The sequence below is a fragment of the Peromyscus maniculatus genome, chromosome 4, assembly GCF_049852395.1.
Source record: "Peromyscus maniculatus bairdii isolate BWxNUB_F1_BW_parent chromosome 4, HU_Pman_BW_mat_3.1, whole genome shotgun sequence".
In the NCBI taxonomy this organism is placed as follows: Eukaryota; Metazoa; Chordata; class Mammalia; order Rodentia; family Cricetidae; genus Peromyscus; species Peromyscus maniculatus.
Window position 1 is genome coordinate 45,944,170 of NC_134855.1, and position 19,590 is coordinate 45,963,759.

At 45.0% G+C, this 19,590-nt stretch overlaps 1 protein-coding gene across 6 annotated transcripts in view; it reads right to left on the minus strand.

Annotated features, from left to right (window-relative positions):
• The window catches only part of Stk39 (serine/threonine kinase 39), a 276,759-nt gene that overhangs the window by 137,962 nt on the left and 119,207 nt on the right, over nt 1-19,590 (minus strand). The gene's annotated exons all lie outside the window — the stretch shown is intronic.

Consider the following 19,590-nt stretch of genomic DNA (forward strand, 5'->3'; position numbering starts at 1 on the left):
GACTGACAGGGTTGCCCAGCCTTTGAAGGGACGCTAAACCAGTCCTACCTCTTCATCTGGAATGTTGTGTGCATCATATGTTACCTAGATTTTCCCCCTGATTTTAATACATGTGTCATATCATCTAGATACCAATTGCTGTCAGTTATTTACCTTAAAATATTAACAGTTTATGTTTTGCCGATTCCATTACTGATGTCCTTTGATAAAATACTTGTCTTCAACGTTAACACAGTTAACTTTGATAGTCCATTTTTTTTGTATGAACAGACTCAATTTTACGTAAGAGAAGCTTCTTCTAGGATCCAAAGTAATATATTTGCTCTTTCTAAATGCTCTCTGCATGTGTGTATGCATGCATATGTGTTTGTGTTAATTTCTGTGAGCATCATGTGGAGGCCAGAGGAAAATCATGGGTGCCATTCCTCAGGAGCTGCCCACTTGTTTAAGCCAGGATCTCTCCTCGAGGCCTGAGTTTACTGTCTTGTTAACAAGCACTGGGAATCCACCTATCCCTGTCTCTACATCCCCAGGGCTGGAATTACAAGTGTATGGCACCTTCCAGTTGGGAATTCAGGATCAAATTCAGGTTTTGTGTTTACAGGGTAAGCATTTTGCCAACTAAAGTCACTCTCCACACCACATTCTAAAATCGAAACGTTTCACTTTTCACCTAAATCATTTTAATCATTAGGGAAAGAAGTTAGAGGCATGTGGTGGTTTAGAATAAGATGGGTTTTTTTTTATTGTGACTGTGCATCTTGTCTCAGAACTATTACTTAACAGAATTCTCCTTCGTTTTCACGCAGACCTACAACACACCTGTCATATCAGGGCCTATTTCTATACATCACTTACTTATCCCCAATATCACAATAACTGACTGAGGCACACTGTGTATTCTTGAGTCTCTGTATGTCAAATGAATTTAAAAACAACCTGTTTTTAAAAACAGAACGTCTCATGGAAAACCTGGCCTTGGAACAACTCTGACCCTGTCGATTACTTGGGGATGACTGACTGACTCCTTGCTCTGTTGAGTTATCTTAATCACGAGCCTGGTTTCTCTGTCCATTTGTTAGGTTTTCTTCAATGTCTTCTACTCAGTTTATTCTTCTGCCTATCCAAAAGTCTTTCATATAACTTGTTAAATTTAGTCAATAAAGTTCCACCAATAATAATATCCTATTCTTCTGCCTTTTACTTGTAAAACTATTGAGTTTGCTTTTCTTTTTGACTCAGGTTTAGCAAGTTATGTTAGTCTTACAATTTATCTATCTCACCTAGCTATCTGTCACAGAGTACTCCACAGTATATTACAGGTTTTCAAAATCTCTGCAGAAACTATAATTTATTAGCAACATCTTTGTTGCTGCTGTTTCCAAAGCCACTAATTTGGGTTCACACTTTTACCAAGCCCTCCTCTGTATCTTCTGCAGTTAACACTGCTCATTTTCTGTGTCAAATTAGATGCCTCGCTGGTTCATTTTCATTTTACTTCCTCCTACGGTGCTTTAATACAGGTCTATTAAATATAATTTTTCTCAGTTTAATGTAAAAATGTGTTTCATTCTCACTTTTGAAATTCCTCCCAATTTTCTGAAGATGTTACTTCTTCATTTCCAGGGTTCTTTCTCTTGGCTGCTATTGAGCTATCTGCTGTTAGCTACTTATTACATCCAGGTGATGCTCTGTGCTTCTCCGGATGACTTTTTCTTCTTCCTTTTTTAAATGCATTACTGTATAGCTCAGATGGACTCCAAACTCAATGGTCCTCCTAACTCAGCCTCCCAGTGTAGCTGGTTTTTTACAGTTTTAAAACATTTAGAATTCTATAGTTTTGCTTTAAGTTTCAAAGAACAGGTTTCTTTTTGTCTTTTGTTTTGGTTTGCTTTGCTTTTGAGACAAGGTCTCTGGTAGCCCAGGTTGGCCTTGAAGACCAGCCCTGAACTCATGTTTCTCCTGCCTCAACCTCCTAAATACTGGGCTCATAGGCATGTACCACCATACTTTCTACGTGGCTCTTTCTTGTTCGGATCACACTATTTCTCTTGCTTCTACAGAATGGCAGCTCTGATAAACTCTGGTGTCTCTCCTGAACTTTCCATGTTTCTCTAAGAATGCACTGAGATTGGACAATCATTTCTCATTCAGTCTTCTCTCTTTAATTTTTAACTTCCTATCCCTGTGTACTGCTGCTCTCTTGATAATTTCTCCATTTCACCAATTCTCTCTTCAACTATGTTTAATATATCCAATTACAAAATCTTCTTTCATTTTTCTAAGACATTCTTTGGGTGTAGTGTGTGTGTGTGTGTGTGTGTGTGTGTGTGTGTGTGTGTGTGTTCCTAATTCTAACAGGTATTTCATTTCTGTAAATGAATATTTATTTCTCAACTCTGCTTGGTCACTTGGGTATTTTACAGTGGATTTGCTTCTATGGTTCCATTTTTTAAGTTTCTTTCAACATTTCACATGTGACTCTACACAGAATATAGAATATAAAAAAAGAAATGCTTACAGAACTAAACATGTCTTCATTGAGCAGCAGAACAAAGTGTTCCTTCAAAGATTTAAGTTACCTTCTGTGAAAAGGTAAGAGATACCATCCACCTATAGACACATTAGACACTTGTCTTTTATATATCAAACTTTTAAATTAATTTTTTCAAACAGTCACAGGTCCCTTTGCATGGCACCCAGAGCACAGAGGTGTGCTTTGTTTTCCCAACACATCTCCTTCCTTTCCATCTGCCTCCACTTTCAGTGCGATCAGGAGTGCAACATGAGACATCACCCCTGTCTACAGCAGAACCTGTCCCACACACTATCCCAGCTTCTAGAGTGGCAAAAGGTGGGTCCGCATCTGTGACCACATACTGGATCCTAAAGAAGTGGATACACCACTGTCACTATCAATAAAATAACCCAATCATTTTATTGTTCATATGTAGACACTGTGTGAAAAATACTCTAAGGCAAAATTAATTTCATAAAATGAATAATTTTCTCATAAACTCAAAGAAAAGTTCAAAATACCTATTTGATTTGAACATCTCTCTCTCTCTCTCTCTCTCTCTCTCTCTCTCTGTGTGTGTGTGTGTGTGTGTGTGTGTGTGTGTGTGTGTTGCTAGAGATTGAACTCAAAGCCTTGAACATGTTAGGCAAATACTCTAGCACTGAGCCACATTTCCCACCTCTCCAATATCTCTCTGAATTCCACTTTGTAATCCACCTGAAGTTTCTAAGGCTCTTGGGAGTGAGTGGGATACTGCAATGTGTACAACACTCCTCCACTGCACTGGGGACGGGTGGGCTCTGCCTACTCTTCCGCTAAATACAAACAAGAAAAAGAACATTTCTGGATCTTTACTGAAGTAGGTCTGACAGACATCTGCCCAACCTCCCAGGAAGACAAATTAAGTCTCATCACATTGGCATTCCTTCTTCTGGTCAACATCTATTAAGCTCTGATTTCATCCCACAGCATGCTGAGCACTGAGGACAGGAAGCCAAGCAGGGTGGTCCCTGGTCTTAATGAACTCACAGTCCATTAATTGCCTTTGTCATCTAATTGCAGCTTAACTGATGTTTTTTCAAAAGCACTGAAGTCAAAAGCAGGAATCCAAGTCTTAGCCACTGATTAAAAACCCACTCAAGCTTTACACTACTTGGTATTTCCTCTTATAATCATTAGTCTTGGTCATCAATCTGACTTGATTTAGACTTACTCTAGAGCTGGTGAGGCACACCACAGGGGCAGGGTTGTTTGTGAGGGGGTTTACTGAGAGAATTAAGTATAAGGAAGGGTAAGATTCACAGGAATGTATGACAGCACTCCATGTGTTGGAATGCTCGTGTGTGTGTGTGTGTGTGTGTGTGTGTGTGTGTGTGTGTGTGTGTGTGTGAGAGAGAGAGAGAGAGAGAGAGAGAGAGAGAGAGAGAGAGAGAGAGAGAGTGAGAGCGCACGCGCGCACACACACACACCCTATACTCAAATTTTTGGATGTTCAAGTAAGGTCTTTTTGATGGTTCACAGAATTTGTTCATAGGTGGTCAGGATTATTGCCTCAATCGTGTCTATTTATTGGCAAGCAGGAAATGATCACGTGCATTTACACAGCATCCTGGGATACATGGATAAGTGATCCATATCAACCGGCCTCAGCACTGCAACTCTGCCAGGTGACCTGACAGATGAGGGTTCAACACCCTACTTCATCTGTTCCTAGCCTCCTAGACTGCTCTGAGCATGGCAGGGCAGCTCCGGCATTGAGGACAAAATCCAAGGTCTCTTCCAGGTCTTCAGGCCCTTTGGGGCTTCATTTCCAGGTGTTTAATCACCGACTAGTCCACACACATTAAAAACTCTCCCATACAATGGGGCCAAAGCACTTCCAAACCCTCTTTTGGTGGCCCAGTGAAAACTTCCCATGCCACTGCCTCCTGCTCTGCACTTGCTAGGACAAAGCCTCTCAATGCCTTCTTGGCATTCAGGAGACCACGACAGTGAAGGCCTGTGCTACTAACACCAGTGACAGCAGAGGCAACTGTAAGCAGGACTTTGAGAAAGCTGCTCATGCCGAAAGAAGCCAGGGTTGCCGGGGATGCCACAGCTCCAACAGCATGCTACCAGGAAGACCGATGTTTAACCCCACAATGAAAATCAGTTGCTCCAGCAACATGCAGAGAGCTCAGGGAAGCCTGAGTGGCAGAGGGACCAGAGAGACACAAGGAGCAGGACATGAGGTGGGCGCTTTAACGACAGCGGGATAAGCATTCAGGAGGGCTGTAAAAGCAGAGCACACAGCAAGATCTCATGATCTGGTGTGAGTTCAGCAATGCAGCCCCTGCCAACCCAGGAAGACGAACAAGGTGGGACGATCCCTCTAACAGGCATCATCACCACCCTGGCTGCGTACTTAAGGGTATGGAGTTGTATTAGTCACACTCCGTTATTGTGACATAAAACGAAGATGTTCAGCTTAGAAGATGAGAAGGATTATTTTGCCTCATGGTTTCAAAAGTTTTTGTCCACGATCTCTTGGTCACATGGCCTTCAGGCCTGTGCCATGACAGTGAGTGATGACAGGGAGCACATCATCCTGGAGGAAAGCTGCTCACCTCATGATGGCCAGGAAGCCAGAAAGAGGAGCAAAGACAGAGACAGGAAGCCATTACTAATATCTTACTACCCACTGCAACAGAATATGCCTACCAGACCCCCTTTGAAGAAACCCACTCAGCCTCCATCTCTGAAAGGCACACCTACCAGTACCTCTGAAGCAATGCCACAAAGACTTGCTTCTCAAAGACATACCCACCAGGCCTCCTCTGGAAGCCTACTAAGCCTCTTAAAGGTCCCACACCCACCATCCCCCGCCCCTCAGGTCTCTGAAAGAATCCCACCATGCCCCACCTCTTAAAGCCCCACACCCTCCAAAGAGTGCCACTCTGGGGAGAAGCCTTTGAAGCACTGGCCTGGGGACATCGCATTCCAGGTCCCAACTTTAAGGGCCCGCGTCCCCGCAGATCTGCCAACTGTGCCTCTCCAGTTACAGGGCATGACTGTGGGTGCTGGCACTATCAGAACCACTTTCTGTGAGGAAGGCACAGGCAGAAAGTGGAGGGACGAGCACACACAGGAGAGGGAGTGAAGAGGAAGGAAAGAGCGCCAGGGAAACATCACAGCAGACGGTGGGGGAGGGGCTGCTCTCGATGTATCCCTTACTGAATAGAGATTAAATTCTGCTCAGGGTTAAGACATACTGAATAGGGGCGTGGCGATAACTTAAAAACTCACCAGCAATGAAGACATCAGAATTTTACAATTAAATCAGAAACAAATAATAGTGCTTCTCAATGGACGTCAGGGATTCAGAGTCCAGAAAAATGAGTTTTACCTCAAAACCAAGATCACAGCTGCTGGGTTGGTTACTGCACTCTACACACACAGGACGAGAGCATGAACAGGCAGGCTGGAGTTCACTAACGTCCCACAGTAATTTCCTCAGAAGACAAAAGGTAAGCCTTGTCCGGTATTTAAATGCTTCCTCATGCTCACGTGCACAACATGCAACCCCTTCCCCGGGAAGCACTCCCAGATCCACAGTGAGACGCAGAAGACAGCAAGAAAAGCCTGTGCGTCCCACGTTACAACCCAGGAGCACTGGATACAAACGGTCACATTTCAGCATCGGAATAAAACAGGAGGTTGGGAAGGGAAGCCCAGTGGCTTGTCCCAGGTCAAAGCCAGCCAAAGGACAATGAAGACGTCATCTCATGATTACAAGGACTTAAAACAGCCTAAGCAGTGGTTTGGGGGGAGAAGGAAAATAAATTTCCCATCTCTGAAAGACACAAGTGCTCACAAGGTGGTGGTGGCGCACACCTTTAATCCCAGGCATGGGACGCAGAGGCAGGGGGATCCCCATGAGTTCGAGGCCAGCCTGGTCTACAGAGTGAGTTCCAAGACAGTCAGGGTTACACAGAGAACCCCTGTCGGGGGGTGGGGAGGGGGGAGACATGAGAGCTAAAGATCAAAGGTGATCAGAGTCAGGAAGCTAGTATGTGACCAGGGCAGACACCATCAGAGAGTTCTCTGACTGTGGATGCCACAGTGGCCAACACAAGAGCCAGCCCAGGCAGCAGACAGGAGCATTGTTAAAGCTTAGTCCATGGCATGATGGGAGGGGCCTGGCCAGCACTCTCCAGCCTGCAGCTGCTCTCTCTTTTGTTTGTTCTGGACAGAAGAGACCACCGTGACAGCGTAATGGGAAGAGATACCTTGGAACACGTTCAGCCAGCACCCCACGCAGCCTAATTCCTTGTCCTAAAGCGAGCTACGGAAAGAGGTGGCCAGTGTCCCTCACTACCCACCTTCCGTGAGCTTTAGGATGGGGCACACTTGAATCTTTCCTGTACCACCTGCAGCTTCAAGGGTGTAAACTGCCCCAAGTTTTGGAGCTCTAGGAGAAAGGCGACATAAACCACACGCGCCTCGCTGCCTCTGCAGTACCAAATGCTACATGCGAGGTCCTACACACTGTCTGCCTGTCTGCGCGAGCAAGAAGGTGGTACGCACTGTGTCTGCCGGGCACCTAATGTGTGACTCCACAAAGGCAGAGCCCCAGACTCAGGCTTAGATTTAAACAAAATGTCTTACATTTTAAGAATCAGTAAAGCCATAGTCACTGATGATTATAGGCCACTTCTTATAAAACAATTTCATTCCTTAGAATAGAGACTATATTGGAATACCTATTCCTAACAAGTAGCTAACATTTTAGCAATAATGCATGTACGGTGATGTTCATCCCTCTAACCAACTCATTAATCATCCTTGCAGTGAAATACTATACACCCATTAAAATGATGATGAAAAATCTCTTGCTACAAAAATGTACCTACCACCATCTGAAATGAAGGTGTGATAGTGAGTGATAGACCAATAAGCATGAATCCAGATCTGCTTTTTGGAGAAAGGACTCCCTGGGATGCACTTAAGGTCTCCTGTGGATAGAGGGATGGACGCTTCTGGTCCGGGCAGAGGGTGTAACAGAGGATACGGGACTCAGGTCAAGGGGACTCAGGTCAAGGGGCCTGGAGGACTGGGGCTGGAAGGTTTGAGAAAGGCCATACAGTTGAGGATTCTGGCTGTTCACCTCAGGAACCAGTGAGAAGCAACAGTCCGCGCGTTACACAAGGGACCCGGGTTAGGGCAGCTGACACTGAGGGCCACTGCGGGAGTGGGCGGCAGAGCAAGGACTAGCTGGAGTCTGTCTGTCTGGAGGGCTTGAGCTGCAAGCACACTTAGGTGGCCTGGCTTCCTCAGCCACAGCTCCCAGGCTCTTTCCTCTCATCGCCGCCTGAAGCTTTTGCAAGGCCTGCACTTTCCCCCTAACCCACATGCCCTGTCTAGCCCTGCCGGTTTGGTTCACTCACGCCTGCCTGCTAACTCACTGGTTAGGAAGCCAAGCAGCTCTCCAGCACGGGCTGAACTGAACGCACTCGGCATTGCTCAGCTGGGATGCTGCTTAGCAGGCCGCACAGGGCCCCCGTTCCTTTGTGTCTGAGTCTGGGAAAGTAAATAGAAGTTCTGAGACACTTTTAAATCAGCATTTGAGTGTGTCAGCAGTAATTAAAAAGTATGCTTCAAAAAAAATAGTCTGTTATCAAAGCAACCTTAACTAGAGCCCTTCCATTTTAATTTGTTTTAAAATGACTGAATTTCAAAGATCTTTTCTAAAAATACAAAATAAGTCTGCCTTTCAAAAAGTTAGTTCTGAATCTCTAATAAGCCTATCACATTTGATCAGCCCTTTTTTCTTGTACCCCCGTTCACCTCAGCACCATCTCTGTGACTGGAGGAAAGGACTGGGAAGGGGCATCAAGGCACAGCCTGGGCTTCTTTCCACAGCACGGACTCCTTCCTGTCCCCACAATGCCCCCAAGTTCCTTATTATCCGTGCCTTCCTCTTTCCCATTTTCAAAGGGTCAAGCTCTTTTTAAAGACTTCCAAGATTGAGGTGAAAAGGAGTTTAAAATGATTTCCCCTCAGCAAAGGAGAGGGTAAGTAGGAAGAAATACAAGATTATGGAGCACGAAAGTTAACCTCAACCTAGTCTTGCAGTACCTTACTAAGTGAACACTTAGTTTAGGTAACAGAGGGACACATCTGTCCTGCCTGTGAGAAGAGGACAGAGAGAATATGCTAGGCAGGGACCACATGTCAACCCCCAACATGGGCCGCCTTGCTGAGATGATAAAGCTGAACCATCCAATTTTAGGATAAGGACTCCCAGAAAAGTCAGTAGTAATGGAAAATCGTACCCTTGAATCAGCTGCGACCGAATCTTAGCCTCGAACCTCACCGCAGGAAACCCAGAGGAGCTGAAAGGCTAAAGCAAGGTTTAACTGCCTCAGGCTCTCACGTTTACTCCAGAGACCACTGCACTTCCATCTTACTTCAGTTCAAAATACTCTGAGCACAGGAACTCACAAGGCACCGCTCTTCTACCCGTGGGACTCACAGGATGGCACCACAGCAAAACTGGCCGGTGTGAACGCCACGTGACATCAAGGACAAGCAACAGAATTGGGCTCAACGAGCCACAGCAGTGCGGGGGGGGGGGGGGGGGGGGGGGGGGGGGGGGGGGGGGGGACGACGACACGGGACACTGCAGAGGAACTGGGCTGCAGGAGGTGTGGGGGGAAAGCTTCACCCTGGACCTGCAGGTGCGGTGAGCTGGTCATTGTCTTGTCCCTGTAACTAAACACCTGATATCGAAAATACCTGTGATCGGAAAAGCAGCTCCGGGGGAGAGGAGCCGACTTCCGGATCACAGCTAATGGGAACACGGTCCCTCGTGGAGGGGGAGGCATGGCTGTGCAGATCCATGGTGACAGGAGCACGGGGTGAACGCTTGTTACAGTTCTTCAGACTGGGAAGCAACAAACTAAGCCTAGAATAACTGGGGTGGGCTATAACCCTCAAAACCCAATTCCCTTTTCCTCCATTAGGCCCTGTCTCCAGACCTTCCTAAGATAACCCCAGGCTGCCATGCAAAATGTCCACACACAAGATGAGCGTGTGAAGAAACCGCACACTTGAGTGTGTAACATTGGTTTAGGTGCAGCTTTCTGAACCGAGGGACCAGTAAAGTGCCTTCACGGAAAACACTTGTGAAATCCCCACATTACGTAAACTGTAACTCTCTCAGGGCTGCCAATGGCTGAGGTGTGGACGGTGGAAAGAGAGCCTGGAGAAGGAAGAGCAAGCGCAGCCCTGCATGGCCCTGCCCTCCCGGTGCTGTGGATCTCACCCGACAGGCAGCAGGGGCTTGGCCTCTTACCATGTCACCGACAAGGAGCCTGTGAAGAACTTCTTATTTTTACAGTTCTAGTCAAATTTCTTTCTGTTCTTAACAGTTTCCCGACATCCAAGAGAAACGGTATGAGAGGATCGCGAGGAGCTGGGAGACTCTGGACCGTGAGTCAGGCCCAGAGGCTCAGGAGATGTGGATGGAAGATAGGAGATCAGTGGGGATGGGGGCACTTCACAGCACACACATGCAGCTTATTCCAGAAAAGGCAGCCATGTGCAAAGGCTCTTGGGAAAGGTGAGCAAATCTCCCAAAGGCAAACAGGAAGTGCCGAATGCACATGAACATGCCGCCCTCGAGCACGTGTCTACAGTGCAACAGGGCCGATCTTGCCTTAGGGTTACTAAGGATTTCCATGAAGGAAAGCTGTCAGCTCTCCACAGTTCAAAAGCAGTGTCTCTTACTTTAGAATCCTTATCATTGTTTCCGCATCTCCAAAATGGGCCTCCAAACCCTCCATACCTAACAAAGCCCAGTGTCTTTGAAAGGCACCTCAATCTAAAAGGCAAAGACTTTCCTCCAAGTGAGGACCATAAAATCACAGTACGTCCTTCATCCTTTTGACTCCCAGTTCGAACCATGGAGTAGAAAAAATAAAATTTAACAACAAAAGTTTGGGTTTTTTTTTTTTCTCACTTCATTCACTGCATTAAACATCATTCTCTATGACGCTCTCCCCCTGCCTTTTCCTCCACCCTCACGTCCGTCAAATTCACACCCAGCACAAACACAGAGCAAAAGGGCACACTCTATACAGCAGGGATTTTTACACAATCGTAAGCGATTCCTGTCCAGTCTGAAATGAACTATTCTGACAGCGCCCCCTAGTGACGAAAGCTCTGTTCAGCCCAAATGAAGTCTATTCTAAACCGACTCCAGACTTGAGAGTGAATGAAAGCATCTGCGGGCCTATTATACTCTTGGAAGACCTGTCCCGGGCACCGTCCCAGTCAACAGTAGCTCTAACCTTTCTAATACTGATCTACATCTCTAAAACGGGAGAAACGACATGTTTCACCATCACCGGCCTCCCTACGAGCACGTGTGTTCCCAGTGGATGACCCACATACACAGCTGCTTCGAAGAGGAGAATAGGAAACACGTACTGTAAGAGGACTGCACCCTTGGCCTATCTGGTACATCCGGGTATCCTGGTTACCTTTTATTTTCAACTTTACACAACCTAGAGTCACCTGAAAAGAGGAAACCTCAACTGACGAACTGCCTTGATAAGATTCACCTGTGGTCATATCTGAGTGACACTGTCTTCACTGGGAAGGCCCAGCCCACTGTGGGCAGCACCATCCCTACGTAGGTAGGTGGACCTGGACTGCGTGAGAAAGCCAAGCCGGCTGAGTGTGAACCAGAGAAGCCAACCAGTGGCATTCCTTTATGGTTAATGCTCCTTTGCCTGCCCTGACTTCCCTCAGTGATGGACTGTTACCTAGAAGTGTAAGCTGCTACTTAGAAATGTAGGCTGAAATAAATACTTTCCCCCTTAGGTTGCTTTTGGTCATGATGTTTATCACAGCAACAGAAAGCATGTGTGACAACTGGTATAACTTCTCCTCCAGAGCTAGTTAGCATTCATTTTGAGTCCCTCCTGCCTCTGTTCACCCAGCACCAGGGAGAGTCCTAGAAACAAATGAACTTTCTGGAAATAGCCTGATACAACTAAACTGTATTAATTTAATCACTGAATACCAGAAGCCTTCCAATCTGTCTTTCAAAAATGAAGGCTTTTGGTTTCAACATGAATTGTGTAAAACGTGTTAAATTACTTTGGTTTGTTAGTACAAAATGTAACACAAATTCAAGATTTTTAATTTAAAATAAAAGTGAAAAGTACTTAGCCCATCATCCCTTCAATTATCTGCCCAATAAAATAGCAACCAACTGTCTAACTTGCCCAGCTCAGTCACCTTTGATCCTTCTACAAGTCTGATGCCTTCAAAAGGCCAAAGCTTCCCTGTGGTTCTCTAAACCTCATTGCTGCCCTCTACTGGGAAAACATGGAACAAAACTAAAGTCACCTTACTGCTCCAAGTTTCAACATCTTAGTTAACTGAGATCTCAGCGGGGGGACAGCAACTTTGCAGAAGCTGAAAAACAAGTTTCCTGCTTTTTCATCTAGGGAAGTCTAAACAGTATCAAGCTGTGAGTTTGGCTTTGGAGTCAACTTGTCATGACTGTGGCTGTAGCCAAGGCTCAGTGTTCCAGGGTCTCAATTTTTTTAGTCTGAAAACTGGGGCAAGTATTTTTCCATTTTAAACTCTTGTAATCTTTAACAATGGCTTAGCATTCTTACCCACATTAGGTCTTACTTTTCCACACATATTTAAAAGGAGTTACGGTCTTTTTGAACCATTCTTAATAATTAAGTTAACATGCCTCATACGCCCTACTTCCCAACAGACACACTCAGACCTTCACTGATTGTTGTAACAAAGCGGTGACTGAGATAAATAGGAACCACCTACCTACCCCAGCCATGCAAGTGCACAGTCAACACTGTGTTTCCCTCTCCTCTCCCCTAGGGCTTGTCTGCCAGCTCCATGACCTTTTCCACATGACCTGACGCTTTTACTCTCTGCTACCCTTTGAGCTTCACAGTCCTGTGATGTGCGAGCCACATTCCCTGATGACAAGTGAGTTTCACTGTCTGGACTGCCCTCTGTCTTTCTGCACCTCAAAGGCCGCTACTGGGAGCAGTGGCAGAAAGAGACTGTGCAGCATCCCTCACCGAGGACAGCGGGCATCCAACAGAAACAGTGGCATCATAAGAACAAAATGGTGATGATGAAAGCAACATGAGCGCTTATCAAATAATAAAACATACTATATGATAACAACCATTTATTGCCAAGTTTGTTCCAATTGCTATGCTATACACTGCCCAATCTGTACACACAAACACAGAAAGAGATTGCCTCTGCCATTTATGAATGAGAAACTAAGCTCATTATTTAATAACTCCCTTAACAAAATGTGATTTAATAACTGTTGGTGCTACCAAATTCTCACTAGCCATGTCTCCCCTTCAGATTTCTCAAGCTGTTCTACCAGCTGTGGTTCACCCACACCCACCAGAAAGCTGTCAAACTCTCTACCTTCCTACCACGACACAGTGTCCCCCAGTGGCCACAAATGGCATGGGCATCCTTCCACCCTGCATGTGCTGAAACTGGACAACGCAGTCTGAGCATGAGTAAGAGCCCCACCCCCTTCCTTAATCCATTTAGTTGTTTTCCAGTCCCTCTCCTCTTCCTCAGAAGATAGCAGAAGCAGCATGGGATCAGAAAGGGGAATGGAGTTCCTGCCTAACTCCTGTTAGATTTTGGGAGGTCCCTTTCATGCACCTGCCGTTCCTCCCTTCTTGGAACAAAGAAGGAAACAGACAAAAAAAAAAAGTGATGTGAAGGCTCCAAAGGAGTATCGCTGTGCACACTCCAGCTTCTTACTCCCAGGCTCTTGGCTAGCACATGACATGTCTCCTGATAGCTGAGGTCAGCTCTGACTTTTATGGGGTAGAAAAAGAAAAATGAAGATTGATCGACAGGGAACAGCAGTCAAGTCATAGTTCCAAAGAGTAATGGCTGTGATTCCTTCGCTCTTGTGTGTGCTTCTAGGAGCTCTTTCTCCATCCTACCCAGGGGACCAGTGCTGACAAGCCTCCCCCGCCCTCAGCTGTGTGTGTTGTCTACATGCCTGTAGATCCTCCAGTCTTCCACAGCCACAAGTGACCTCTCTATTCATGTAACAGCCACGTGGACTCAGGATCTGCTTCTGTTGAACATGGGGCCAGATGTCCTGTGCTGGCCATCGTTCAGCCCCAGGCAGCACAGAGTCAGTGATGTGTATAAAGCCACCAGGCTGCTCACTCTGGTCATATCTGTGCCCAACAAAGATGGAGGGAGAACAACCCAACTTCACCTCTTGCCTAAGTCTGATGCAAATGCATCCCGTGCACTCCAAATCACAAAGAATTCCTACATCCGACATACTATGAATGTGCAGCCACAATGGCTCGGACCATAAATATCACCTTGGAGAAAAGATGACATGACCCAGGAGAAGAGTATGTTACTCCTATCAAGAAATAGTACTTGCGTTTTCAATGACGAAGCCGACAGACGCCACCATTAATGGAAACAGGGCAGCTAAAGAACTATGGATTTGGTCCCGTAGGGAAACAGTAAAACTGATAAACTTTGATTAAGACCAGAAGTGCATAATGGTATGTACAGATTAATGCTACATTCTTGCTTTTGATCACTACACTGCTGAGTCCTAGGAGACTGTCCTCGTTTAGAAAAAACGCAAGCAAGTGTAGCTGTGGGCAAAGGGCGCTTTGTGTGTGATGTATTCTGAACTGTCCAGAGGAAAAAACAGAACGGAAAATATATGTAGAAAGTCACATGCTCTTCTTCTAAGTTTCCTGCAAGTCTGAAATTATTTCAAAACAGAAGATGAAAATATGTTAGGCAATACAGTATTAAATAAATGTGAACTGTAGCATTTCTACCTACTGATGTCCAAACACACACTAGAACCAAATAGGGCCTATGGTTTTAGGTCCTTAAATTACAGAAACAATCTTATAGACTAATAAAAGAAATTCATAATGCTTGTACCCAATGCTATGACTTCCCTTTCTCCTTAATTTTTTTTTTTATTTTGTTTTGTTTTGAGACAGGGTTGCCTGGCCAGCCTCGAACTCAGTGTTGGCCTCAAATTCAGAGATCTGTCTACCTCTGTTTCTGCCTCCCCAGTGCTGGGATTAACAGGCACACCACCACATCTAGCTTCCTTTCTCCTTGTGATATAGGCCAGCTAACTATATCCATTTTTAACTTTTCAACTGTGACATTAACACAATGCAAGCAAAGGCCCTCCAGTGTCTTACTTCCCGTGAGAACTCAAGTGACCACAGTAAGAACTGCAAACTATATATTCAGTCCCAGCCCTTCTTAGATCTCCACTCACCAGGTGACTTTCATCCATCTCTGTGGCTAAGACCCCTGACCCCTGTCTTGTCTTATAAGGGTTTCAGAAAGCACGTGTATATGAGTTGCAAATGTGGTCCATCAGGGTTCCTATCATGGGCATAGAGCTTAAGCAATAGCCAGTTCTGAGGACTGAGTGTCCCTAAAAAACGATGTGTAGAGCCTTAAGCATCTGTGTTCAGTTTTAACAGACTCGCTGATGCCTTTCTCCACCTACTGAGTCGAACAGAGTAAGTGATGGACCACCATGCATCCAACAGCAGCTGCAAACAGGACCTACAACAGCAATGTGAAAGGCAGTGAGAGCATGAGAGCTTTCCTGCTCATGAACGAGGTCAAATGTGAAGTGGAAAAAAACTTAAATAGCCATGCTTAGCTCTGCTCTCGGAGGTCATTGTCAACTTAGTATACAGGGTCCAGGAGTGTCAAGTACCTTGCTAGCTTTCATTATATACCAGGGATCATACACAATGTTCTTTGACAGACAGAAAAACCAGGGCCAAGGAAAATCAAGACGATCCCTAAACATGCATCAGAAGAAGGCAGAATGGTAAATGCTTTACACAGAAAAACGTGTGCATGTCTGTGCGTGTGTGCATGTCTGTGCGTGTGCATGTCTGTGCGTGTGCATGTCTGTGCATGTGCATGTCTGTGTGTGTGCATGTCTGTGCGTGTGCATGTCTGTGTGTGTGCATGTCTGTGCATGTGTGCATGTCTGTGCATGTGCATGTCTCTGTGTGTGCATGTCTGTGCGTGTGCATGTCTGTGCGTGTGCATATGCACAACAAACAACTGAGGTCAAGTGAGCGGAAAACAGGGTGGAGGTGGAAGGCCTTCTGTGACACTCAAGGACACGTGGTCAGTAGAACAGCAAATGTTTCCGGCCACGTGCTACGAAGAGCAAATGCGCTGTTGTGGTGGGGTCTAACCTGTGACCTGTCAGCAACTCTCTAGATGAGAAGTGTGGTACAGACAACCCGACAAAGCACACTTGAAGATGAGCCTGTGACAGGAGAGTCGTCATCTTTAGGAAGCCAAGCAGCCAGGACAACATTTCTAGGCCTTTCCCAGATGATCCTTCAAAACTTAACAGTCTCCTTTTACTCTGCAGAACACTGAGGCAGAAAGCTATTTTTTTTTGTTTGAAAGACAGATGACAAATTAAGGCCTACAATCAAGAAGCCAGCATCTACGTGCAGTAGTACACACCAGTAATCCTAATGCTTGGGAAGCAGAGGCATGAAGGTCATGAGTTAAAGGCTAGCCTGGGCTATATTGTTGTGGAATATTACTTTAAGATGTGTCACATTTGTTTATGCTGTGGAACATTTGTTTTAATAATGCAAAGATGTGTTGCAATTCTTCAATGCTGCTTTTGTTTAACTCTGTGAAGCTGTGTTACTGTGCCTGTCTAAAATACCTGATGGTCGAATAAAGAGCTGAACAGCTGACTGCTGGGCAGAGAGAAAGGACAAGTGGGGCTGGCAGGCAGAGAGAATAAATGGGAAGAGAGATCAAGGAACAAGACGAGGAAGGTGCAAGACAAGAAGGAGTCAGCCACTCAGCCACCCAGCCACCCAGCCACCCTGCCACCCAGCCATACATGAAATAATACAGAAAGAAAAGATACACAGAAATAGAGAAATGTAAAAGCCCGGAGGCAAAATGTAGATGGGATGATTTAAGTTGCGAAAAGCTGGCTAGCTAAGGTCGAGCATTTATAAGTAAGAACAAGCCTCCGTGTGTGTGTGTGTGTGTGTGTGTGTGTGTGTGTGTGTGTGTGTGTGTGTGTGTGTAGCTAGGTGGCAGGCCTCCAAAAGAACTAAAGAGCAAAAGAATAAAAGAGTAAAACACCCAACAACACTACATATTAACTCTCAGTCATAAAGCAAAAACAAAAAATCCAATAATAATAATGATGATGATGCAGAAAGATCCAAGACATGTGAGAAGACATGACTGGAAACTCACATCTCCCAGGGTTCTAGCTGCTTCCTGTCCACAATAAAGGAAAATAGGGTTTGGGATATACAGCATACTGACACGTGATGAAGTGTTTTTAAGGGAAGAAAATAAAGTCATGGAGCCCGAACACAGTCTTCATTTTCTCACACTAATGGACGTCCACAGAAAAAGCCTGTTACATTAAGGAGCCAAACAGGGTTCATTTGCTGGAGGTTGGATTCTAAGGTTAGAAATTCAGTATTAAGAACTGTGGCCTTTACTAAGCAGAAACTGTTCTTTTCTTTCTTTCTTTTTTTTTTTCATTTATCTGTCATCGTGTTTGTTTTTGTTTAATTCTGGAAGGCATTCTTGAGCATAACTTTCTGACGAAAGTTAATCTTGAAGCAGTGTCTAAGGAAACCTAGAATAAGTGATTGAAAGAAAGATAGAAATCTAATTTATAAATGTTTAGTTAAAAACACAGGACTTACATTCTAAACATCTGTCCTTATACCCACAGATAAGTGTAGTCCTTATCCCTCATCAAGGAAGCTTCTCTTTGCAACAAACAGAGACCATTACAGAAAATCACAACCCATCAAAATGCAGAGCTGTGGAGCCCAGATCCAGTGAATACATATATAAAACAACTCCCAAACTAAGGCTCAGGAAATGTGGAGGAAAGGGGGGGAAGAAGAATTTTAAGAGCCAGAGAATCAAGGAGTTTGCTGTGAGACTGTGTCTCTTATGGATGTCTGAAGCCTCAAGTCTCACCAACATGACGATCTAAACATGACCTGAACAAGGACAACAATAAACTTGGCAAAGTGGACTGGAGAAAGACCACAGGGCCTCAACCCTACAAAAAGAACTACAGGCGACCAAGGAATTCTGGGAGTGGGAGAAACAGTCCTCCCCAAAGGTCAGCCTTGAAAACATAGACATACAAGTAACATTATGTAGATTGAGCAGGTTACACTTAGGAATATATATGTATATACATGTATATATACATTTGTAACAACAATGAAAAAAAGGACATAAATTTGAAAGAGAGAAAGGAGGGGTATGTGGGAGGGTTTAGAGAGATGAAAGGGAAGTAGAATTACATTATAATCTCAAAAAATAAAAGAAATAATTTTTGAAGTGAGTAAAAACAGAGAAGGCTGGACTAGAGAGATGGTTCAATAGTTAAGAGCACTGGCTGCTCTTCCAGAGAACCCAGGTTCAATGCCCAATACCCATATGATGGCTCTCAACCCTCTGTAACTTCAGTTCCAGGGGATTCACCACCCTATTCTGGCCTCCAAGGACATCAGGCACCCACAAAGTGCACAGATATGCATGCAGGCAAAATACCAATACACATAAAATAATCATTTTATAAAAACTTGAAAACAGAGGAGGAGCCATGCACACTGACTACTGCATGCCTATGATCCAAGAACTTGTGGTTGAGGCAGGAGAATCACGAGTTTGGGGCCAGCCTGGGCTACTCGGTGAAACCAGAAATGAAGGGTGAAAAAATGAGTGGAAAAGGAAGGAGGGTGGAAGGATCCCAATGCTGCAGGACAGCAAAGAGAGGCTCTTGAGATGAAGCGGACATTGTAGGAAGGAGGTAACACACATAACCCCAGGGTGCAGAGACCAGGGAACAGGTGAAATGTTCAGCAAAGACAGAAAAACAAAGCGCAGAGCAGACAGCCCCTTGCAGATATTTCCTCTAGAAGCCAGTGGAGCTCTGAAAGCTTTTTTGGCCCTGTGAATGGCATTTTGGACATGTGATCAGAAGACCCTGGGCTAGACTCCAACACCCAAGGACTATATGCAGGCCCCTCCCTCTGTCTACCATTAGAAGGCCTCAAGCTTGCCGGGCACTTCTGGATCCCAGCACACTCTCTTTCATCAGATGGAAGCTTTGGCTCCCCTGGGCTGCCCCTTCAGACCTGCAGCTAGGAAGCCACCTGAGATATGGGCTTCTACAAAGTGACTACAATAACGACCCCATCAAAGTAGAAGCAGTTACACTCCAGAACTCTGTCAGGAGAGGTTAGATACTTATGGAGGAGGGGGTACTCACCCATGTCCAAATGAAAAATTGCTTAAAACTGCTCTAAAGCTCTAGCTAAATGAATTTTTAAAGAACGGTTTTCGCAAAGTCGAAGCCTGGGTGTGATGAGATACAGTATCCAAAGTACACCTGGTAGCTTCATTTACGTCCCACACAATTCTGGCTCCCACCAGTCTCTCAACACAGTAAACAGGGAGGCAAGCAAGAAAACAGCCCTTTTTTTTTTTAACTCTGCAGGGCATATATTTATAATTACTAGTGTATGATGCTAACTTTAAAACCATTTGGCCAAACCAATGGCTGCAGCTCATTAGCAATCATATATATCATCATGAAATCCATAATAATGATAAATAATCCCCAGTAAATGAATACATATATAATTACATGCCATTTTGAGAATCTAAAACCTAGACCTGAAAAAAAAAACTGTAGGTAATCAAAACTTAATGAACATAAGGTAGACTGGAAAAGGATGATACGTCTTTTATGAGAAATGAATTATATCCCGTAGATATTCAGCCAACCTTTACAATCAAATGTGGGGGTGAGAAACAGTTTGTCAATAAAGACGGGTGGGGTGGAGCTGTGTCTGCTCTGCCAGCACCGACATAAAAACTCCAGGCACAGTGGGGGCACACCCGTAACCCTGGGATTGGCTAGCACCGGGGTAAGGGCATGGCAA